The sequence below is a fragment of the Chiloscyllium plagiosum genome, unplaced genomic scaffold (genome assembly GCF_037043375.1).
Source record: "Chiloscyllium plagiosum isolate Xiang-an unplaced genomic scaffold, Cpla_swu_hap1 HiC_scaffold_18, whole genome shotgun sequence".
In the NCBI taxonomy this organism is placed as follows: Eukaryota; Metazoa; Chordata; class Chondrichthyes; order Orectolobiformes; family Hemiscylliidae; genus Chiloscyllium; species Chiloscyllium plagiosum.
In genome coordinates, this window is record NW_028270156.1 from 38,449,452 (window position 1) to 38,475,376 (window position 25,925).

Here is a 25,925-nt window from a genome sequence, read left to right on the forward strand (position 1 = left end):
TTATTTTATTATGTATAGTACAAGTACCTTGCTACAAAATCAAATAATAGGCCTCTTGGCTATAATTAAATTGAAGTGAAATTTAACAATGAAGCCTTAATAATGTAATTGAAATGTAACTGACATAGCTGAGCACTTACACTAAAAAGTGTGATCACATCTCCCAGTGTCACTATATTTTAAGTTGAGACAGTATTCAATTTTGCATATATGGCAGTAAACTGTTGCTATCAAAGCTCAGCACAGCATATGTTTCCTTATCCAATGGTACTGTGCTGTGGCTGATGAAAGCATCCAAAATGCCTCTTTTATTGCATTGTAATGTTATTATAGAAAACTAAAGTGTTATTGAATTTATTGTGGCAGTGTTTAAGTAAAACAGTTTGGTTTTCTACCTCATAGATGTGTTGAATATGGTAGCACTCTCCACTAATATCTGGAGACCAGAACTATTTTTATATTTATATTTTTAAAGCCCACAGCAATGAGTTTAGTCCCATCACATCTTAGCAATATCTTCATGGTCTCTGGTGAGACCACTGGAGAAATGCTATAGTTCCATCTATGAAAAACATATACGGTCACCAGTGATTTCCTTTGCAGTCAAATAGCATGCCAACATTTCAGCTTCCAGGGAGCAAATGGTCACTTTGAATAACACCCCATCAAGAATCCACAGCTGGAAAGCACATTATCCCTTATAGTTTAACTATCGGTGATCTACTGCAAAATGTTGGTCTATTTTTCAAATTATGCTCTTGACATGAGTCAATATTTCAGCCACTGAAATAGTTGGAAATCTCTCTCAATCAGAAACTACTACTAGTATAAAAAACAAAAGGAAGGCATTGAAGAGGCAGTCCAAGTCCAGTTCCTGAAAGTCATAGCATGCTTATTCCAGAATGACAGTGGAACTGAGAATTCAAAATCTATTGGTCATTTTAAAATTGGCTGCTACCCTCAGGAATTGAAAATTAAATGGATTTGCTATCTACATCTAGATGGTTCAAAATATTTCTGATGCAAAATGTTGCTGGTAAACAAAACTGCTCAAGAGTAAATAGTCATCTCTAAGAGAAAATGGAACTTTTCAAAATTCTTTTTAAGATATTGATTGGTTTTGTTTGAAACTACAGTGGCTTAAACATGAAATTATATAACTTATCCCATTAAATCTGTGCAGAATATTTGCGAGAGCAATAAAATACCAACACTAAAATCCTTCATTCTCCCTATTGTCATATAGCTCATATAGTTTTGATTATTTATCCATTTTCTCCTTAGAAGATGTATAACTCTGTATCAACCAATTCCTATGACAAAGCATTCCATGATCCAATAAAATTTATTCAAAGAGTTTTCTCCACAATGTCCCCTCCCCAGTCAGTGTAATAATTCCATACCATTGTTCCCCTTTGACTGTCTATTCCTCTTCGCAGTTATTTTTTCCAAACATGTTTCTTCACAATTATCCCTATTAAATAGTGTGAGTGCCAATCCTTCCTGAAGTAGTTTTCAGCAGTTTTCACAGTCCATCAAGCCTTCCACTTTGTCTTGTCAGCATTTAAGATTGTATTCTCCATGCCCAAGTTCAAGTCATTAACACAAACTCAGCAGTCTATGGTATACCACTTAAAACCTATTCTTCAGTCTAAACAACATCCATTTATTATAACTCTTTGATTCCTGTCTACCAACTAATATACTATAAATGTTGCTAATTATTTCCTATATGTAGCATAACAATATCTAAAAAGCCTCTTGAGTCATTTGATCAAATGCCTTTTGAAAATCTTCATATGTTACATTCACTATATTAGCTTTATAAATGGACTCAATCAAACTTTCAAAATGAAATCTTAGTTAGGTATATGCATGTTAACTTTGACGAACTCATTAATTTCTAAATGGTAATTTTATCTCAAATTATGGATTCCACGAGGTTCTATGTAACTGATCTTATAGCAAGTTTGAAAATTGTAGATATTTTCCTTTTCTCCTAGCTTGAATACATTAGATCAGCCACTCTAAACATATAAATTTGGGTAGAATGGAGAGATAATTGAAGGATTTTATTGAAACTCAGACCTCTTCATGGTTCCTTTCAATAACTTTGGAACATGTCTATAAAATGTGATGACCAAGAGTTTTTAAAAATCATTTTAGAATCAATAACATTTCAAATGTTATCTCTCAATTATTCATACCCTATTATAATTTATTAGTTGTTTCAACAGCACCATTGCCCTGAGTAACACATTTGTGTGTTTAAATTCTATCCCAAAGGCTGAATTTTCCTGGCACGTTGGAGGTGCAAGTGGTTGGACGGGCAATACAATGGGGAAAGGGTCAGGTGAGAACCAAATGCCTTTCAACTGCAATGGCATAGTTCTCATGATGGGAATCTTTGTAATCAATTAAGCCACTTAATGGACTTAAGTTCACCTGAGAACTAAATTCTTGGAAAAGCAACTATCAGAAGTCTCACAGCTTACTGAGATACATTTGCTTCTAAGACATTTACTTGAATTAAAATCATTCACCCAATCTAAGAAATTAAGGGCCTACTATGAAAGAGACAGTGAGACAGTTGTGCATCATATTTAATTTTTCTTCATCACTACCTACTCTTTATGTGAGTGACAGTGTGCATGAATTGAGGGAGAGAAACTATGGATAATAAATAGGTTTATTGATTTTAAAACTGACAAAAATTGACAACTCACGTACAAAACTCAGCGATCATGGACAAATGTGGCATAAATTCTGTCCATGACAGCTGCCACTTGCAAAATGCCATTCCATGCTCCCTGTCCCATCAAAGTGAAATTGGTTTCTGCTTTTGGCTCAGGTGGGAATGCTGTCTCTGCAAACAAATTCAGTCCCTGAACATAATATTTGGCTTGATACTGCAGTGGCTTATTGAGATAGTGCTGTACTAAAGTAGATTTTACTTGAAATTAAATATTAAGCTGAGGGGCCCTTTTGTCCTCTTAATAACATGTTTGTAAAATCTTACAATATTATTTTGAAATAGAATAGTTCTTTCTTTGCTTTAACAACTATGTTCTCACTAATATTAGTTGTAAAAACCTGTATATTTCTTTACTGTCTCCATGATTTCTTAATCCTCTAAAATAAGCTACATTCTTCATCGTTAAATGGGTCTTTTTCTATTTAATCTAATATTTTTATACAACTATGTATACTCTATTGATATTGTCACTATTTTTATTCACATGTTAAAATCACGTGAAAAATTGATAGAAATTGGTTGTCAAGCCTTCTCAAGTTATTCAGCATGAATTACTTGAGCTAGTAATGCTCCCTCTGTCCAATAGAAACATCAATACCAACCAGCCAACAGTGGCCATTGGCTAACTTCTTCATGTACGGATTGGAAATAGCAATTTGGATTGAAATGTTGAATTGGTAGAGCATTTTTCCTGCTCCATAGAATGGCCTTTAGAATTAGTGGACTGAATATTAAACATTTTTGGCCAAGCTTGAAAGAAAAATTCCATATTGTGTTTGCCTGTGAGTTTTCTCAGTATATCTTACTAAACCGACATTAAGTATCTTCTTATTCCCTATGTTTTCCGTCACGTCCAATTCCAGTCTTATCTTACCACTGTTCGCCAGGATAATTCATTCCTCAGCAGCTGCCCAAGAAAAGACTGTCATGCTTTGCCCCCATGCCAGCCTTTAAAGATAGTTTGCACCTGAACAAGTGCTGGCAATCTGACATCACACTGCCCAGTCACTGAAAGATTCCGAATATTTCACACGGTGAAGATGGCTCCGTAAATCAACCTCGAAGCACTGGTTGACAGGGTGTGCAGAGTCTTCCCAGAAGTCTGGCAGAGGAGGCCATTCCAGACCCAGACAGTTTGGTCCAAGATTTGTCTCCCCTATACAAGGGTAAGTGTTCCACTCTTCTCTCTGCCCTCTCACAATTGTTCTATCAATGCTACTGCACCCCGCTCCCCATAAAGACTTGTGCTCCGATGCTTTCACTATTGCCTGCAGTATCTTCATTCACTCATTCGCACCTTGAGACAACCCACTATCTTTCACCTACTTGTATCCGCATCACCTGGGACACAATTCCAGTTCACTCAATCCCTCCCTTTATTTATTAGGCAGCCCATAACAGGGCAGAAAATGTGTTTTTATGGAAGGATCTCGGACATTATCCTCCTCACCTCATATGAGGAGGGAAGTCTGGCCCTTGCAAGAGAAGACTGGGAATACTCCTGTGAGAATACAGAAACATCCTATCAACCAAGTACACACCTCTTTTCATTTCAATAGCACCTCTTACATTAAACCCACTGTCAGTCTTAATCAATGGTCACCACTTCTAATCAATGCGTTCTTCCCTTGTGTCTTGAAGGTATCAGCTGTGTGTCCATGACATCAACAGAGAAGCAGAAGCCACCTCATCGTCCCCTAAGGATGAGAACACTGAGGCCTCAGAGGAAGCATTGGTCAGGCTGACTCCTGCATAGATACTGATACATCAGTGGGATTATCAGGCATAGACAGAGTGGAGGCAAAATCTGGTGAGTACCTTACATTGATAATTCTACAGCTTGCTGAGGAAGAAATGCCTTAGGCCAGTGGTATAGGAGGACTGCCAAAGACCAGAGAGCTGCTTATGCCTAGCAGGCAGCATTGTCAACAAGGTAAAAACAATGACTGCAGATGCTGGAAACCAGATTCTGGATCAATGGTGCTGGAAGAGCACAGCAATTCAGGCAGCATCGAGGAGCTTCAGCAAAATCGACGTTTCGGGCAAAAGCCCTTCATCAGGAATAAAGGCAGAGAGCCTGAAGCGTGGAGAGATAAGCTAGGGGAGGGTGGCGGTGGGGAGAGAGTAGCATAGAGTACAATGGGTGAGTGGGGGAGGAGATGAAGGTGATAGGTCAGGGAGGAGAGGGTGGAGTGGATAGGTGGAAAAGGAGCTAGGCAGGTCAGACAAGTCTGGACAAGTCAAGGGGACTGGAAGTTTGAAACTAGGATGAGGTGGGGGAAGGGGAAATGAGGAAGCTGTTGAAGTCCACATTGATGCCCTGGGGTTGAAGTGTTCTGAGGCGGAAGATGAGGCGTTCTTCCTCCAGGCGTCTGGTGGTGAGGGAGCGGCGGTGAAGGAGGCCCAGGACCTCCATGTTCTCGGCAGAGTGGGAGGGGGAGTTGAAATGTTGGGCCACGGGGCAGTTTGGTTGATTGGTGCGGGTGTCTCGGAGATGTTCCCTAAAGCGCTCTGCTAGGAGGCGCCCAGTCTCCCCAATGTAGAGGAGACCGCATCGGGAGCAACGGATACAATAAATGATATTAGTGGATGTGCAGGTAAAATTTTGATGGATATGGAAGGCTCCTTTAGGGCCTTGGATAGAGGTGAGGGAGGAGATGTGGGCACAGGTTTTACAGTTCCTGCGGTGGCAGGGGAAAGTGCCAGGATGTGAGGGTGGGTTGTAGGGGGGCGTGGACCTGACCAGGTAGTCACGGAGGGAACGGTCTTTGCGGAAGGCGGAAAGGGGTGGGGAGGGAAATATATCCCTGGTGGTGGGGTCTTTTTGGAGGTGGCGGAAATGTCGGCGGATGATTTGGTTTATGCGGAGGTTTGTAGGGTGGAAGGTGAGCACCAGGGGCGTTCTGTCCTTGTTACGGTTGGAGGGGTGGGGTCTGAGGGCGGAGGTGCGGGATGTGGACGAGATGCGTTGGAGGGCACGAAACGCATCTCGTTTATTCCTGATGAAGGGCTTTTGCCCGAAACGTTGATTTTGCTGAAGCTCCTCGATGCTGCCTGAATTGCTGTGCTCTTCCAGCACCATTGATCCAGAGTATTGTCAACAGTCAGGGAATGGTGAGGGACAGGCCCTCATTGCCCAGAAGCTGCAGGAAAGTTGTGAAACACGTGAAGTCATGGTGAACCACATCCAGAATCCTTGAAGTCTGCTGGGCAGGGGTGCATGCCTGCACTCCAGCACTTTAGCCAGCGATCCTCAAGACTGAAGGCACAGCAACAGGGACAGAGGGAACCCAGCTTCCATTTCAGGTGTCCATTTCTCACCAAGACTCAGGGTAGTGTCAGGAAACACCCAGAAAAAGGCGACATCCACATTCAATTAGAAGTCTCCATTCAGGACACTCCATTGGTGGGTGAGGCCTCTCCTTAGACTCTCATTCGGTTAAGATGAAGAGGGTCAACTTGCATCTGGCAAGAAGATGCTTGGCATTTCTGGCCCATCCAGACACATACACCCCTGGGATTATCCACATAAACCTCCAGGGTCAACAAGCTCCACTGTCAAGCAGACTCCCTCCACTCCATTTGTGTAACTAGGGAGTACACCAAGAGGTGGTAGGAGGGAAAGGAAGAAGATGACTTACTGAGGGCATATTATTGGCATGGATCACATTTACACATTTTATGAATCTCACTTATTTCACCTTAAATCTGATAGTTCATCTCCTGTGCAGCCTCAAACATGGTTGTTCCAGTATGAGGCTTAAATTTGGAGCAATAGATGGGGTTCCATGGATGGAGGTCTGCGCTGAGAGCCTGTTGCAGCATCCGGTTGCAAGACGAAAAAGGGATGTACAGATTTATGGGTAGTGCTGTTATGTTTGACTTTAATAGTATAACATTCCTTTTCTTTCATGGTCTTTGAGTCCAAAAGTATTAGATTAGATTCCCTTCGGCCAACAAGTTGGCTAACGTGGTGCCACTGTTTAAGAAAGGTAGTAAGGGCAAGCCAGGGAACTATAGACCAGTGAGCCTGATGTCGGTGGTGGGCAAGTTGTTGGAGGGAATCCTGAGGGACAGGATGTACATGTATTTGGAAAGGCAAGGACTGATTAGGGATAGTCAACATGGCTTTGTGCATGAGACATCATGTCTCACAAACTTATTTGAGCTTTTTGAAGTAACAAAAAGGATTGATGAGGGAAAGGTGGTAGATGTGACCAGTATGGGCTTCAGTAAGGCATTCAACAAGGTTCTCAATGGGAGACTGGTTAGCAAGGTTAGACCTCATGGAGTAAAAGGAGAACTAGCCATTTGGATACAGAACTGGCTCAAAGGTTGAAGACAGAGGGTGGTGGCAGAGGGTTGTTTTTCAGACTGGAAGCCTGTGACCAGTGGAGTTCCACAAGGATTGGCGCTGGGTCCACTACTTTTCATCATTTATATAAGTAATTTGGATGTGAGCATAACAGGCATAGTTAGTAAGTTTGCAGATGACACCAAAATTGGAGGTGTAGTGGACAGTGAAGAAGGTTACCTCATATTACAATGGGATCTTGATCAGATGGGCCAATGGGCTGAGAAGTGGCAGATGGAGTTTAATTTAGATAAATGTGAGGTGCTGCATTTTGGGAAAGCAAATCTTAGCAGGACTTATACACTGAATGGTAAGGTCCTAGGGAGTGTTGTTGAACAAAGACACCTTGGATTGCAGGTTCATAGCTTCTTGAAAGTGGAGTCACAGGTAGATAGGATACTGAAGAAGGCATTTTGTATGCCTTAGTCTATTGGTCAGAGTACTGAGTATTGAGTTGTGAGGTCATGTTGCAGCTGTACAGGACATTGGTTAGGGTTGAAACTTTATTGCTGGAACAGCACAGCAGGTCAGGCAGCATCCAGGGAACAGGAGATTCGACGTTTCGGGCACAGGCCCTTCTTCAGGAATGAGCAGAGAGTGTTCAGCAGGAGAAGATAAAAGGTAGGGAGGAGGGACTTGGAGGAGGGGAGTTGGAAATGTGATAGGTGGAAAGAGGTCAAGGTGAGGGTGATAGGTCGGAGTAGGGTGGAGGCGGAGAGGTCAAGAAGAAGACTGCAGGTCAGGAAGGCGGTGCCGGGCTGGAAGGATCCGGCTGAGACAAGGTGGGGGGAGGGGGGATGAAGAAACTGGTGAAGTCCCCCCTCCCCCCACCTTGTCTCAGCCGGATCCTTCCAGCCCGGCACCGCCTTCCTGACCTGCAGTCTTCTTCTTGACCTCTCCGCCTCCACCCTACTCCGACCTATCACCCTCACCTTGACCTCTTTCCACCTATCACATTTCCAACTCCCCTCCTCCAAGTCCCTCCTCCCTACCTTTTATCTTCTCCTGCTGAACACTCTCTGCTCATTCCTGAAGAAGGGCCTGTGCCCGAAACGTCGAATCTCCTGTTCCCTGGATGCTGCCTGACCTGCTGTGCTGTTCCAGCAATAAAGTTTCAACTTTGATCTCCAGCATCTGCAGACCTCACTTTCTCCTAGGACATTGGTTAGGCCACTGTTGGAATATTGCATTCAATTCTGGTCTCTTTCCTATTGGAAAGATGTTGTGAGACTTGAAATGGTTCAGAAAAGATTGACAAGGATGTTGCCAGGATTGGAGGATTTGAGTTATACGGAGAGGCTGAACAGGCTGGGCTATTTTCCCTGGAGCATCGGAGGCTGAGGGGTTAACTTTTAGAGGTTTATAAAATCTTGAGGGGCATGGATAGAATTAATAGACAAAGTCGTGTCCCTGGTGTTGGGGAGTCCAGAACTAGAGGGCATAGGTTTAGGGTGAGAGGGGAAAGATATAAAAGAGACCTAAGGGGCAATCTTTTCACACAGAGGGTGGTACGTGTATAGAATGAGCTGCCAGATGAAGTGGTGGAGGCTAGTACGATTGCAACATTTAAAAGGCATCTGGATGGATATATGAATAGGAAGGATTTGGAAGGATATGGGCCAAGTACTGGCAGGTGGGACTGGATTGGGTTGGAATATCTGGTCAGCATGGCCGAGTTGGACTGAAGGATCTATTTCCATGCAGTACATCTCTATGATTCCACATCCACACCAACCCACTGAAGGACTAGATCCATTTCCTAACACTACGGGCAATTTAGCATGGCTAATTCACATGACCTGCACATCTTTGGACTGTGCGAGGAAACTGGAGCACCCAGAGGAAACCCACGAAGGCACGGTGAGAATGTGAAAACTCCACACACACAGTCACATGAGGCTGGAATCGAACCTGGGTCCCTGGTGCCACCCTAAACTGGTGTGGTTCACACCTAACTGGTTCACACCTAATTGGTGTGAACCTTTTGTTGTCTGTGGCAGGGAAGTGCAACACAATAGATAGACAATAGACAATAGGTGCAGGAGTAGGCCATTCTGCCCTTCGAGCCTGCACCACCATTCAATATGATCATGGCTGATCATCCTTAATCAGTATCCTGTTCCTGCCTTATCTCCATAACCCTTGATTCCACTATCCTTGAGAGCTCTATCCAACTCTTTCTTAAATGAATCCAGAGACTGGGCCTCCACTGCCCTCTGGGGCAGAACATTCCACACAGCCACCACTCTCTGGGTGAAGAAGTTTCTCCTCATCTCTGTCCTAAATAGTCTACCCCTTATTTTTAAGCTGTGTCTTCTGGTTCGGCACTCACCCATCAGTGGAAACATATTTCCTGCCTCCAGAGTGTCCAATCCTTTAATAATCTTATATGTCTCAATCAGATCCCCTCTTAGTTTTCTAAACTCAAGGGTATACAAGCCCAGTTGCTCCAGTCTTTCAGCGTAAGGTAGTCCCGCCATTCCAGGAATTGACCTTGTGAACCTACGCTGCACTCTCTCAATAGCCAGAATGTCTTTCCTCAAATTTGGAGACAAGACTGCACACATTACTCCAGGTGTGGTCTCACCAGGGCCCTATCCAGCTGCAGAAGAACCTCTGTGCTTCTATACTCAATTCCTCTTGTTGTGAAGGCCAGCATGCTATTAGCCTTCTTCACTACCTGCTGTACCTGCATGCTTACCTTCATTGACTGGTGTACAAGAACACCCAGATCTCTTTGTACTGCCCCTTTACCTAAATTGATTCCATTTAGGTCGTAATCTGCCTTCCTGTTCTTGCCACCAAAGTGGATAACAATACATTTGTCCACATTAAACTGCATCTGCCATGCATCTGACCACTCACCTAACCTGTCCAGGTCACCCTGTAATCTCCTAATATCCTCATCACATTTCACCCTGCCACCCAGCTTAGTATCATCAGCAAATTTGCTAATGTTATTACGAATACCATCTTCTATATCATTAACATATATTGTAAAAAGCTGCGGTCCCAGCACTGATCCCTGCGGTACCCCACTGGTCACTGCCTGCCATTCCGAAATGGAGCCGTTTATCACTACTCTTTGTTTCCTTTCAGCCAACCAACTTTCAATCCAAGTTAGTACTTTGCCCTCAATATCATGCGCCCTAAGTTTGCTCACTAACCTCCTATGTGGGACTTTATCAAAAGCTTTCTGAAAGTCCAGGTACACTACATCTACTGGATCTCCCTCGTCCATCTTCAGAGTTACATCCTCAAAAAGGGAGAAATGCATTGAGATTGCCACAGGACTGACCATGACCCACTTCCCAGGCAGCAGAGACATAGACCTCCAGAGTGAGAACTTCACAAGTGGAAGCCACTCTGTTAAGATTGCTGATGAAGAGCCTTTGCTTGAAACTTCAAATCTCCTGCTCCTTGGATGCTGTCTGACCGGCTGTGCTTTTCCAGCACCACATCTTTTGACTCTGATCGCCACCATCTGCAGTCCTCATTTCTCCTAGAAGCCTGACTGTGGTCAATCTCCTGGACTGGTGTGGAAAACTGCCCTTCCCTCACTGTGTAGGAATTCCCTGGCTGATGGGTGTCTTTATGTGTTTTAGTGAAGACCATTCCCCTTAATATTTGAGCCATAGCAAGGCATGGATGCTGTGAGCATGCATGTAAATGCAAAATGGACAAAATGCAACTAGATATGACCAGCCCCAATCTTTTAGCTTGGTCACCACCTGTGCACACAAAGTGGCCCTGCCGCAAACTTCCATACTCAATGCTGATGTTTCACACAATACAACTCTGTGCTTCCAGCTCACTATACCAGTAAAATCACCATTGTTACCAGACTATCGGGCTACTCCCTAATTGGAGAGAGATAATTGGTGATGGTTTAACCTGAGGGTCACCATGCTTCAGGCAAGGGGAAAGGTTGAGAAGGAGAGTCCTTCATAGTAACTGAACCCACACAGGAATTGAACCCACACAGTTCATATCACTGTGCATCACAAACCAGATGGTTGTGCAGGATTGGTGATTGCTAGACACCCAAAGTCTGTGGGTCAAGGGCTGCTTGTCGCTGGTGTCCATAGATCATGCCCTGAGATGCTGTTTTGTCTTACACAACCAGATGGTGCTTTAAGTAACAGAGCAAGCCAAATCTTAGTGAGGTAAGATGGATCATCACCAAGATATTTAACAAACAATAATCCTATTTCATTGGCAACTCACATCTTGCCCTGTTGCTAGACAAAAGCAAACTAAAAAGAAGGGAGGCAGTTGGACTGCCTCTTTCAAAGGCACAGTGCTGATCAAAGGATCAGTCATCAGGTAGAGGATCCTTGCTGAGAACCAACCCTCTCCCAGGCCCTGCCTTCCTCAACCTGTTATTCCCCCTCCCTTTTACCATTAACTTGCCAAACTCACCTTTGCAAACCTGGCAACCCTCTCTCATGGCTGCTGCTTATAATGTCGAGTTGCTTGCCTTTGATTGGCCAGCAGGGGTAGGACATCCTCCCTTTGGGGACTCAATTCTAAGGAAGGCCTGACACTGTCCACACAAGTTGCTGATTGCAACTAAATTGCACGGTGGGGCCCCTTTGAGTGGTAACACAAGTTTGCCACCAGTTCTCCCACTGGTGGGTTAAATCTGCACCATTTACACAAAAAATTGCCTTTTGTTTCAACTTGAGCGGATGCTTAGCAATGAGAGTGACACAATTCATCTTAAATTAGAGGTGCAGAGAAAGGTTGGAGCACCCTAACTTTGTACAGATTGTGGCTCAAATCTGGGAAAAGCCAGAAACACAAGTGCAGTTCTGTGACTCACTGTACAATCTATATCAAGCAGCAGCCTAGGACAAAGATCCTGACCATTGCTAATTCTGCCTTTAAATGGAAATTGATTTCACATCCTACTGTCCTTCAAAAATTATACAAGATATGAAATTCATACACAATTACAATAGATTTTCTCAGGAGGAACATACTTGTTTCATACATATGAAGACCATGAGGACATACACTTTGATTAAATGTACTTGTACAAATCAGGATAAAAGCATAAAAGTAAAATCTCTGTGACACAGAGCAGAAAAAGAAAAACCCCATTGTGTCATTCACTATAAAGAAGAGCCTTAAGTGAACATTACATTTAATATCCTGGTCCACTGCAGCCATAACTGCATCAATTTCTGATAAGAGATAATGGAGCACCTTTATGTTTGGTCACCATTCAACTTAACAAGCTCTGTGCAAAGTTCACTATAGTCAGGAACAGACACATAGCTAACCTGATGAATTAAGCTCTGAAAGGGTTTAAGGTCACTGCCAGCACAAAAACCTCTTTGTACTAGATTCCTTTGTTATGAAAGGTAAAAAGCAAGTTGCTTAGCAACTTTTCCAGTAAATGAAAAGCATTTTACACGGAGCTTACATTGCTTTTCTCTTTATATATTTTAAAAATCTAAACACTGTTGCTTCCACATACTTTAGGCATCCACAAAACCATATAAAAATACAATGTCAAACCACAAAGCCCTACACTGTAACCTTATTTTTCCTTGGGCACAGATGATCAGCACCCACACTTTGTAGTTTTGGCTCTGTTATCAATAAATGCTTTATGCCTGTAGGCATAGATATATCTAACTGAAATTAGAAAAGCCAGTGCTTTTGTACCAAGGCAGAATTAGGTTGGATGAATTTATGAACATTATTATATATAGTTTCCTTGTACACCATTCTCATGATGGGGTCATGCTAACAATGGGGAGAGAAAGCCCACAGATTCCAATTTTTCTAGTTGTTCAATTACCTGTGCTAACTATAAACCCATGTCAACTATTATACTCAAGAAAAGTATTCTATTCAAGTTCTTCCCTTCCTTTGGGCTCTATCCCCATCTATCGTTTACTCCTTTTTCCCTCTCCCCACCCTATTTTTTGCAGAGAAACTGACATTTTCTCAGCTACCATCAGTTCTGAGGAAGGGTCACTCGACCTGAAACGTTAATTCTAATTTCTCTCCACACATGGTGCCAGACCTGCTGAATAAATGTTTGTTTATTCTGTTCATATTGCAGCCAGAGAATTCTCTAGGGACAACAGAAAGACCTTAGAGATTTTTTGAATGCAGCTCTGAAGAGGTTAAACATTCCTATTAGCTCATGGGAGATATTAGCTTATGACTGATCACAATGGAGAAGGCCCATTCGTGAAGGCACCAATCACATTGAGAGAGTTCATCAGGAAAGTGCAGAAATGAAATCAAGGCAGTGGAGGGCGATCCACAAACATTCAAATAAATTGTGTACCTCTCCTTCAAGCACTACATGTGGCAAAGTTTGCAGATTGTACTTTGTCTGATTAGCCATCTGAGAACCCATTGTAGCAGATTGGAACCAAGTTGTTCTCAATCATAAAGGACTGCATAAAAAGGAATTAAATACTTCATTCAATCCAAGACTGATTCTCAGCATTGGGATTAGAATTAGAAGAGGAGACGAGAGGAATATCGATCCTGATTTAAGGTTTACAAGGTATTGGGAATGGGATTCTGATGTGGAAACTCTTGAGGCAAACACAATGAGTCAGCCAGTCGCTTTATAACTCAGCCACTTCATTATTTTACTTCTGTTTTCCAATCCAATTCGTAAATCGAAGGAGGTAGCTACCAGGTACCTGGAACCATCCAGATAGTTAAGGATTACACTCCACTTTTGTGATATCAAACATATTCTTTCATGGTGTGTGAAATGTAAGATAGAGAGACGCTTCCTCACCAACAGAAGGAGAAAGAGTTAAAACAAAGAAGACCTGGTTAAATGCTGTGTAGGAAATTAGCAGTAGAAGGAGAATGCTATGTTCCTGAATTCAGAACAAAATCTTCTTAATAACATAAGCAGGATTAGAGAGGTGAGAGTAACGGTGCATTTATGTATAACCAGTCCACTTCCTCACCTCCTCAATCTGCCTTCTGAGGTGTATTCCATTTAACTATCTTGCATGTACATTCATTTTTTTTCTGACTTTGCACTTTCTGACATCTGCATCTAGCATTCGGACTCACCCTTGTCCTTACATAATGTTATATTTCTTCCATATAATCATTTTCACCAGAGGATCGCTCATCCTTGGATGAACAACAGACTTTGGCCAAAAGATCAGCATCCCTCAGTCCCATGTCATTATTAAATGGCCAAAAGCGCAAACACTGGCAGTCTACTGTTGTCCTCACTTGCAACATAATGACACAGCAGCTACAAAGCCATGCTACTCACAGTACAAACGTGGCAACAATTCTGTTGTACATACACATTTACTGAGTCTAGTCACTTTTAATCACCTCTCCATGCAGTTTACCTGTCCTTAGCTACAGCCTATCTAAAAACATCCTCTATGTCACTGCTATTCTGTCACCACTGGCTACTGCAGACCCAAATTAGATCATCGTCCAGGAGAACAACACATACTGGCAACCAATTGGACAATGAGCTTTTATTTACAGACAGCAAAGACATACACAAATAAAATGAATGGAGGCTGTCATTCACTTCAAAATGCAGACCAAATGCTGGCATCATGACAAATGTCTATTTTACAGCTTATAATAATCTGCTGTCCCAGCTCTCACCTTCTGAAACCAGGTGTCAAACAGATCCTTTTCTGGCTTGTAACACCTGACATAGCTGGCATCTATCTTGCACAAAGTGGGTTTCACTTTCCTGCTATCCTCCTCCTCCTACTTGGAAGAGTATTCCCATTCCCCAGTTCTTCAGAATCTACCACATTGCCTCATTGCTTGTTCCAATTGTGCTGAATGATAAGGAACACTCACTTCCTTTTTAAGTCATTACCACTAAAATATGCGATACTGAAATAACAATTCAAGATTTTCAAGCAGTATTGGCATGGTACAATTTTCCTTTGACCAGCATTTGAAGCAAAAAACATGTTTATTCTTCATGCATTATAAACAGCCAAAGAAATTATGATAAATGTGATGTAGCTGGATGTTGTAAATGTGAGTCTCAAGTATTTATCCATTCATTGCCTTAGTTTGCAGGAGATGTTGATCCTGTGCTTTCACCCAATAAAGTGACACTGGCTTTGCCCATCCTGGATATTGTCCCAGTCATTTTCCATCTGCATTTTGCATCTTACAGGTTAGAGAGCGATGGCAGGGAATGCAGCTCGCTTCAACACCATCTGTGTCAGACTCTGTCTGTTCACCAGGTAGCATCTTAGAGCCTCCAGGTCCCCTTTACCTCACTCCATCCATTTTCATTTATTTCTTCCAATGTGGAGAGCCATCACATTGAACTGTGTCTTCAATCATCCACCCTACCCCCAACACCAATATTGCTCCTCAACAATGCCCACCCTGATCTTCAACACTTCCTGTGCAGAAGCCACTGTGAGGAGACCTCCCTACCATTGCCTACCATGCCCTCTGATGCTGTTCTGCCCACATCAGACACCTTATGATTCCCTAAATCACTGTCTTTGTCCTCACCCTTACACATGCTTCTGTTCCCACCTCACCCCACCACCCAGCCTCAAATCCCCATCTCCTTTTAGCAGTGATCTCCCTGCCTCTCCTCCTGATGTTGCATTGACAGCTCATGGGCCACGTGGCAAAGTGACACCTCCCAGGACAATCGCCTATCAACAAGCAGGACAAGCAGTCGGTCTCTCTGTGTGCCTGTCTGTGCAAAGAAGCGCATCAGTATGCAGTACCAATTGGACATCAGCGGTTCAGGAAGAGCTAACAGATATGGCATGCAAGGCAGGGTAAGCCAAGTCAAAGATTTGGATGCTGCATGTGCACAGATAGCTACTAATTGAGCACTTGAGCGGTTCTGAGATGCAGCCTGGACCAATCCATGAGCTGGGTTCTTGTCTTCATATACCTACTGTCCTTGCAACAGCCTTTCAGTGCTAGTTGCCTCTGTGCCCTGCACTGCAAGTCTGGGCTTCATTAGTTTCCACCAAGTGGATCAGAGAGGTGCCATAAGGATCTTAAAGGGTTGACAAATGTTAGGTGCTAATGTTCGTAGACCAGGAGTGTGTAAGCCACAGATCATGCCTCTAAATGCTGTTTGGCACTGAGCAATGTGGAGTCAGGCCCTGCCAGCAGTGAGCTGAAGCCATCAGGTACCTGCTCAGACTTCCATGTCAAGAATTCTCAATGTCTATTTTGATCAAAGCACTCAGTAAGATAGGAAACTAAATATAAATGAGGCAAGTTGTGCCATTAAATCACTACACATTCAGCAAGTTAGAAATGTCATTAACTAGTGATTTGCTGCTGCTTAGTGAGAAACTTGTCTCACCATCCAACGGATGCATAAAATAGTGTGAGCTGCCCCCAATGCTGAGCTAGGCCTCACCAGCCTCACCTCACTTTTCACACAACTCTGCCACAGTCTCACCATAATCCATGAAGTTCAGATCCCATATAATTTTACCCCAAATCTTCTTTCATAGATAGAGTGGTCAGTCTCAGAGACTGTCAAGTGCTTTAATTATTTTTGTGCATGCATTGTTGGTCATTTGTTGCTTGTTTCTTTCAGGGTCTTGTGGCACAATATTAGTGCCCCTATCCCTGAACTAGGAGGCCCAGATCTAAGTCCTAACTGCTCCAGTAGTGTATTATAACATCTCTGGACAGGTTGAATAGAAAATATGGTAAAGTGTATATGTTTGTAGGCTCTTGGGTCACAAGCCTCAACTCTGACACAGATGACCCAGGTTCAAATCCCATCTGCTCAAAGGTGTGTAATAACACTTCCGAACAGGTTGATTTAACATATCTGTAAGTACGTGCATGGCTTCAGCACCACTGTATAGTCTTAGACAACACTCTAACCATCTTAAATAACTTGATAGATGTCTTCACTTTGGTCTTATAGGACCATACTGATGAAAACCAGTGAACTGCAGCTGGACTGAGGTAAGATGGCGAAAGAAGTCACAAAATTGGGAATTTATCTCAAAGCCTTTGCCCTCCTACTCAAAGTTCATCTGAGTGAGTAACTCACATGCTGCATTGGCTGTGTCTACACTGGCATAAGTATAGGTTCAATCACAGGATGAATCCCTGGCTCTGAAAATTAAAGGACATCAGTCAAGAGCAGTTCATTTGTGAGAGCAGAGATCTAGCAGTCAACTTAGACATTTGTTGAAACCACTTCATTTGTACCACACAGCAGTGCCAGAAAAATATTTTGTAGTTGTACAAAGGGTATGAGCATAAATATCTGTGAAAATTGATTTTTGCTCATTTTACTTCTTTATTCAGCTCCTTTACAGCTTATTCCTTTTCACTGATTTTCAATATTGCACAGTCTTGGATGTTGTGATCTTTCACAATGCTTGACAATTAATGTGAAGGTATGAATAGAGATTGGTTTGTTGCAAATGACCAATGCATATACCAGAGGTAGAGTGGCTTGCCACAGATAAAGTTTATTTTGCATTAATCCGGGTGTCATTAGTAGCAATGGGTAATGATACATCATGCTCAATACCTTCCTCATGCTATCTTTGTTTTCCTTCTCTTCCTCTATGTCTGAATTAGCTAAGGAGGATTTGACCTCTTTGTGTGTTTACAGCTGTATATTGCTGCTCAAAGTACAACAAACCATGACCAGTCTGGATTCCCTGACTGCTACATAATGTATTTCACTTCCACAATTGTCTGGGCACTTGAAAACATCTTCCTTTTATCAGTGACCTGTTCAGCCACACATCTGGTGGTGAGTCATTGTAATACTTTTGGATATCAATCAAGTTTGCAATATGTATCCCTTGTCTATTTAAAGCCACTCTGTGATCGTACTTCTACCTTTGAATGAGACCAGAGATCTGGGACTACTATAGGACAAAAACATCATGACTGCTGCCTGGAAATCCTGTGCACATCAACAAAAAATATCTTTTTGCAGTTTCTCACCAGCTGCATATCGATGAATCAGAAGTCCATCTGGATGATGAATACTCCTGAAGGTGCCCAGTTTGCCATGTGCAGGTAGTCAATAGTTCCCTACATGTATGGGAAGTCAGCCAGAGCTACTATAGGGAGCACCCATTCATCCGCACTGGAATTATCCCAGGATCAAAACAAAAGACATAATTACCAGTCCAAACAAACTATCTGTCTTTTATTTGTGCATGGCTGATTTAAAGATCCTGCATGCATTTGTATCTTAGAAATTTATGGAGACAAAAATGTGAGGGTTGTATTGACTTTGACAACCATTGGTAATGTATGGCTACTAGGTTCAGGAGATAACACATTTCATCTAGCAGCAGATTTTTACAACCACCTAACATGGCATCCTGTAACAGTGATTCTCAGGCATATTAAGGATAATCACCCTTTCCCTTTAGAGAGTAGTATCTCCTGTGAGTGAGGTTGATTGCCAGTTTCCTCTGCTGGGTTATCTCATTCTTGTCTGACTCTCCTTTGCCTGGTCTGCCTCTCTGCTTGTCCTCTCATTGCTGGTCCATCTCTCAGTCAGTCCTCTCATTGCATTGTGGCTAGAGGCCTGAAAAAGCAACATACGGTTATGGGTGTTCTTCCTGATTATCATGACCCTCAGGCAAATAGATATGATAATGTGAATGTTAAAAAATAATCTCCCAGCAAGAGTGCCATGAACTCCTTCCCACTAGGAAAGAATGTATAACAACATGGAAGCTAGAGTAGACCATTTAGCCATTTAAGCCTGTTCCATCGTTCAATAAGATCATGGTACATTGTCTACCTCAACATTTGACTCTTTTTTCTCTGCAGATACATACTGGAGTTAATTAGGTAGAAAATATAAATTTGGGTCCCCTAAACCGTATGCTGTTAATCTTCAGCTGGCACTAGACAACTTTTAGAGGCTGCTGAAAGATAAGTTCATATGGTATGATTTGTGCCATGAGGGCTTAAATGCCAATTAATGTACCAAATGTGTTAAGATATGATGAGAAAACGAACCCAGCCTTATGGGGAGTATCACTCCACAAATTTGATGTGATTCACAGTTTGCCAAAAAATTGTAAGATTCAGCCCAGAAAGAATCATCTAAAATCTGAAGTGACTGGTACAAGTTACAAATGGACTTGAACATGTTCTTAATTATTTCAGTGATGTTATTTTTGTCCTAATATTATTAATGTTCCAATTGCAACATCCGGCTAATTTGATTGATCATTTTGAAAACATGATAAGTTCATTTTGATGCTAAAACTTTCAAGTTCACCTTAGTAGATTAGCATGCTACCTGTTCATCCTGTCCTCAAGTAACCTCAGAGAAGGTCTGTGTCCATGAAAATAACCAGCACCACTTATAATGAATTGATTTAGATACATGTTGCCTGAGAAGTGGTTTCATTTCAGTGAGCTCAGGAGATATTAATCCCACTTTCCGACTGTATGAGGGACATTCCATCTGGGTGGTTAGTTCTTTAATAGTACAATGATCTTTAGCTCACAAATTCAATAGCACTTGACTTAAGAATTAATGTGATCCCTCCTTGCAAATTGACAGAAGAATTTAATTTTTATTTTTCCACCTTTAAATCATTTTGGTTTCACAAAGAGTTAAGTGTACAAGTTGAAAACTCCTAAGACATATCTCATTTTTGGCTTCCTTGGTTGGGACAGAGAGAGGCATAATAATGTGTCATATACTCACCCAATGAATTGCCTCGTTAAAGTCATATTGGCAAGTCTGGCATCTTGAGAATAAGACACAATGTTTAAGCAATAAAACTTACAGTGAGGGTAGTGAATATACAGATTTGCTTGTTAGCAAAATTCCCTTACAAAATATTTATGAGGTGACAGATTGAATGATGTCAAGTCAAACATCTTGGTAAGCAACAGTACTTAACTGCACCTGGGCACTGAGAGCCCAATTCTTGGTGGTGAAAGAAAAATTTAGGACCAATGCCAAAGGTTTTTCCACACAAATAGTGATAAACAGTCAAAATAAATTGCTGAGAGTGATGGAGCCACATCAATGGGATTAATTTAAGAAACAGTCAGATGTTTGGATGTGGGAGTTGCAGTTATTCTTTGGGTGGATAAATTAGGATGGGCTTTATGGCCATACTCATCTGTACCTTTCCTATGAGCTGCCATGTCATGAATTGTTTTCATAGCTCTTCAGTGAAGGAAGTAGTTGGCTTTATCACGCTGGTAAGTAGTCTGATTCTCTCAGTTATCTGGAGGGCACATATTTTGAGAGCACTTTAATAATTAGTCTCTCACACAAAGTATGTAATATAAAACTCTCAAGAACAATGCCTTGTTTCTTTGCCATCATCCTCTTGCAAGAGGTGAGAGACTTGATGTGAGCATTGGGAATCCAGGGATAAGCTCCTTCTTTAATTGCCAACTGAAAATCTATTACACTCGGAGAAACAGCTGTAAATATAGAAATCTAGTCTTGATGCAATATGGTCTCTGAGAGGCCCTTCTCAATTCTGCCAAAGTACACAATGACTCCATTGTGTTTGGACCTCCACAGCTGGGCACTCCTTCTACTCAAGAGCACTATGGAAGGTTGCCTTTGTCTGTCAACAAATGTGCGGAAATCGCAATGAACTCATGGGTGCTGGAGACACTGTTGGGTGTAAATACAATTTTGTTTCCACAGAGCTCCTCAAGGGCCTGTAAAAGTCCACAGCCCCGTTTCAGTTAAGATTATTATTGTTTTTCATAATAAAAGCAGAATTTTCTTCTTTTAGTAATTAGCTGAAAATTTGGCAACAGGGAATTTATAATGTTTGCTGTAGCAGGCATTGCACGTGACTATAAGGTGCTGATTTTTAGTTTAATCACTGACATTGGAATGAAATTCAGCCAAGTTCCTTTGTATAGAATCAAGGCATATGTAAAATTAACATTCAAGTCATTTACATTTGACTTTTTTGTTAAGTTCACGGTCACTAAAATATACAGCTTTACTTCTCCAGTAAAATAGCAGAGGAAGTCACTGCCTGCAAATAATGTGCTTCTTGTTCACATTATCACTCAAAATAAGTTCTAGACTTTAAATAAAAATTCTGAGTATGTGTAATGTGGACTCAAACTCATTTCCAAAACAACTTGGAAACTATCTTACTCCCTCCACTTCCCCACTCCTATGAGCTGATACAGATGAAGTTCTGCATATAGTTGACGAGGTTTTGATGAAGGGCTTTTGCCCGAAACATCAATTTTCCCGCTCCTCGGATCCTGCCTGACCTGCTGTGCTTTTCCAGCACCACTCTAATCTTGACTCTGATCTCCAGCATCTGCAGTCCTCACTTTCACCTAACTTAATTTACACACAACACACCAGAAAAGCTAAACAGCACAGCAGTGTTTCCTTACTCTCAGAAAAATTTAAGTCTAGCAGAGAACTGGGGACAAAGGACAATTGGTTCCAGTGGAAAGGGAAGATTGGAAAGAAGTCTGCTGGGCAGTCATCCAATAGTGCTTCTTCTTATACGACCAGCAAAGTCAACTGCAAATACTCAAATTTTCTATCCAGAAGTAAGAAGCTTGATGATCCTATTAGCTTCTGCCTGTTCTGAAAATACTAACGTTCTTTCATTCATACACAATAACATGATTGAGACTATTTCCTATATGTACATATTTCTTTCAGACCTCAGTCATTTGAAAACCGTAAAGAAACCGTTGAACCTTTGGCTCAGTGGAAAGGAGAGAATAGGAGGTGAAATGACTCCCAGGTTTCGATGTTCAGTAAAAATTTCCTGATTACACTTGGATATGCAAACAAACCCAAACAAAACCAACAAGTCGTGAAATTTCACCTCGCTCCTCCTCTCTTCCTTTAATAGTTCTGCAGCCTTCCGCAATCACATTGGCCCAGTTATTATTCACTTCTGAACAGTACAGGCTGAATTACTACTATCTATCAATCCCACTATCAACTGCAAATACCTTCCAGAGGTTAGCAAATGTGATCTTCACGTAACTTTGTATTTGCAAGTATCTTGGTGAGTTGAACTCACCAAGAACCTACTCTGGTTTTCATTCAAGCTTTCTCAATGACTATTTTGGTAAGATTGCAGCTTGTATTGAGTTGTGCTGTAAACAAGGGATTCAACGAGCATGAATGTGTGTCAACTCACTGCTGTGTGATGAGACTTGAGAAAAGCAAACAAGGTGCAGTGAGATGATCTTAACCTCGAGGTGGGCCTTGCTGAAGATCCTGCTTAGTTCCACTGCACATCATGTCATAATCCACATTGCTCAGAACCTAGTAAGATTCTGCAGGATGGTTTTAAATTGTGCCTTATTACAGAGCTACAAATTACAGAGCTAGAACTTAGTTCTAATTTGCCACAGTTAAAATTTGGCATAATTTGTATTCAAATGCAATTTTATTTAACTGAAGTTGCTTCCTCTAAACAGAACTTGTATAACAGATGTACAGTATCATTTGTAGTTGAAGTGAAGGTTTGGCATACTCCCTATATCCATGGTCAGTTTGCTGAGAAAAAAACTGCAAAATATGATCTCACGACCATCAACTATTATTCACCAGTAAGTCACTAAATACTGAATTGGGTCTTGGTGGAATACTTAGACTAAACGTAGCCCGAGGTGATTTATAGCCTGGCCTTATTTTAGGAATGCACAGAGAAATTTGGATTAACCCTATCTGCGCTCAGCTGGAAAACAACAATATTCCCTGGACTACATGCAAATTCCAAAACAGTAAATCAGCAAACAATTCAAATTTATTTTCATTCCCCAGCTCCACACTTCCACTCCCATCCAACCCATATCTTTTCTTGGATCATGAAGGAAAATGAAATAAACGGTGAAAATTTAGCTGCACCCTCCTCAAGACCAATGCAATTGACATGAATTCAGAAGTGTCTACCCCTCACTTTCCTGGAGTAGATTGAGTTTGTAACCAATTTCTGGGTAGTCCATTCAGTTTGGAGGGGGATGGGGATGTTAGCTTCTTTTGTCAAGTGTGCTATTGCAGAGGCACGTGAATGATTATTTATGGACACTGCTTTCATCTTGCAAGTTGGCTTGATTTCATCAATTTCAATTCTCAAAACCTACATTTTGGTAACTCTAAAGTGATGATAATATGCAAGACATTAAAGGGTCTGTGGGAAGAGAAGTGATGAATCTGCAAAAGCATACAGTAAGGAAGTGTGGCAAATGTGACAATGGGAGAAGTTAAATTGAATATTAATATGGGAGGAAGGGTTATATTTCACACATTAAAAGAGAATTAGTTTGACTGTGGTTCAGATGACATACAGTTTTGAAAAAATGCATAACTGGAAACACACACATACTTCCATTTATAGTCTGAGGTGATGACCCATTGATGTATGAAGGAGGCAAGTAAATGAAAGAAAACAAGTCGATTACTATATAGTGCAGGAGCCATTACAAATGGGTTGAGTAATAATGTAATTTAATATCATAATGTGACACAATGTGATTAATACTTCAAGTTAACTTTTTTATTCCATTTAAGAGCTAGTTAAAATCCAATTGCATGAATGGATGCTTGTTAAAGTTATAAGTATGCTTAAAAAAGCTTTTATAAGGTGTAAAGCTACCCTGAAGTCAACACCTAATTTATCAGTTTTAGCTGTTACAAAATGAGGACAGAGTTCATTGTTAAACAAATGTCAAAAAAGACAGAAAAAGACATAAGCTGTGTTATCGTAAGTACCAATATGAGAATCCAAATAAAATCATGCATGTTCAGGGTGTTCTTCCAGTGTCCTGGTCAACATTCCTTCAATCAATATTACAAAAGTAAATTCAGTTCATTACTATTTGCAGGTTGTTGTGCAGAATGGTTGTTGCATTTTCCTTTATAAGTTCAATTACCACAGTTCAATTATCTATAGAAATGGTCTGTAAATTTTTGTAGTGTCAAAAATGTTCAACAGCCAGAAGCAAATGAAACAGACATTTCTTAATTCAAAATATTCATTCAAATGCTTCATAAAATTTGGAGTTCAGTTCATTTGATATAGAGATTAAGCAATATGGTGAGGTGAGGAGGGCTGAGAAGAGGTTCATGCATAGTATAAACACCAGAATGGCCAGACTTTGTTCCAAAGCTTGTCTTAAGTGCTGCGTAACTTCTGATGTCAGAAAACGACTAACTTGCAGTACTAACTTGTAACTTGTAGAAATAGGCACTGAAGAGGAATTGCGATCACGGTCACATTTAATTTTTAAGGCAAGCCTTTCATCTTTAATATAGAATGAGGACAAATGTCAGAACAGGAGCGCTAGTGGCTGCCATCCGTAAAAATCTTAACCAAGTATTTGAATGGGCAACTGGTCTTCAGGAGAAAAAACTTTTAGATCTGCAAATCAAATGTGTGGCAAGTAAATAAGTGGAGGAATTGTTTCATTTACTGGCAATGAGTGGAACCTTTGACTTGAGGGGCTGGGGTGCACCGACATAACTGAGCTATCAAACCAGTCATGTGATTTACTACAGCTCAATTGATGCCAATCATAATTGAACACTGTAAGCAACCTGTTGGAGATCTGCCTCAGGGACTGAAACAAAACAGGCTGCAAGTTTTGAAGAAGACCAACTTTTGCTAAGACAGAATTGCAAGTTAAGTCGACAGAGATTGGATGTATTCTTTGGTATCTGGAGCATGGTCAAGATAAAGACACCTTGTTTTTGTTTATATGCTTGCTTTTCTGCCATGAAAGGTGTTGCCACCAGCAGATATGCTTCTCACTTGCATCTTCAGGCAACAGCACATAGAGAACATGACTCATTTCATAACATTCTTGTGCAAAATGCTAAAAAGGAAGTTATAATTGCAGTGAGGGAACAGTAATACTTGGCTCATACTTTTCAAAGTTGTGTTGACATTTAGAAATGTCATATTCGTCATTTGCAAATCTCGACCTGAAGACAAGGGTGGTCTGAGCACAAGTGTGTTCTGAGACTGCATATCTTTTGTAAATATGTTCCCTCGACAAGCCAGCCTCTCACATTCGTGGAGGGTAGGAGAGCAGGGAAGCCCCACAACAGCTCATGAATAAATATTGGACAATATTCTCTTGAATGTATTGTGTTTGGTGCTACTGAAAACTTGGCCACTTAGCCACATGAGCAATGCATTGGTACTTTCTTAGAAAAAGCATGTTGTTGTTAAAGAATTATTCTGTAGATGATTATTTTAGCTGGCTGAAATAAGAACAATTACTTGACAAGAATTACTCTTCAAGCATCCTCAAATATCAAAGAAATTAATTGTGTCTGCATGCAAGCATGATCATGTGCTGTAAAAATGATTTTTTTTTGTTTGTACATACTTAACAACATATCACATCCACAGGACATCCCAAAGCATTTCACCACTAATAATCTATTTTAAATTCCAAACTGATGATTTAAAAGGAGTAGATAATTCACATTTCCAAGGAATGTGGATGCTAAAATTCATCTTATGCAAACTTCTGCACTAAGGTTTAGGTATATATGCCAGACCCAAAATATTTCTTATAAATAATACTTTACTGAACCACAGTGCAGGTCTGTTCAACACTTCGCAATGTGGTGGTTCTCCTTTGTTCATTGTCTGTTGACAGTACCATATATTACTTTCAATAATTAAAGAAGAACTATCTTGCTCCCCTAATAGCAATTGACATATTTGAACACTGTTGTGTGAGGCACTGTTGTGTGAGGCACTGTTGTGTGAGGCACTGTTGTATGGCCTCCATCTATCATAAATGCATCAGCCCCAACCATATTAAGAAAACATAAAAACCTGAAAGAACTTTGGGGTG

The 25,925-nt window shown here is 41.2% G+C and overlaps 1 protein-coding gene across 10 annotated transcripts in view; it reads right to left on the reverse strand.

The window, feature by feature from the left end:
* LOC122557782 (ethanolamine kinase 1-like) overlaps positions 1-25,925 on the reverse strand; it is a 507,497-nt gene that overhangs the window by 195,115 nt on the left and 286,457 nt on the right. For 2 of the 10 annotated variants that reach the window (XR_015760158.1, XR_006313932.2), the window contains exon 7: positions 18,487-18,657. The exons of the other annotated variants lie outside the window; for them this stretch is intronic. The gene's annotated coding sequence lies outside the window, so the exon portion shown is untranslated. The remainder of the gene's footprint in view (positions 1-18,486; positions 18,658-25,925) is intronic. 10 annotated transcript variants of the gene reach the window in all.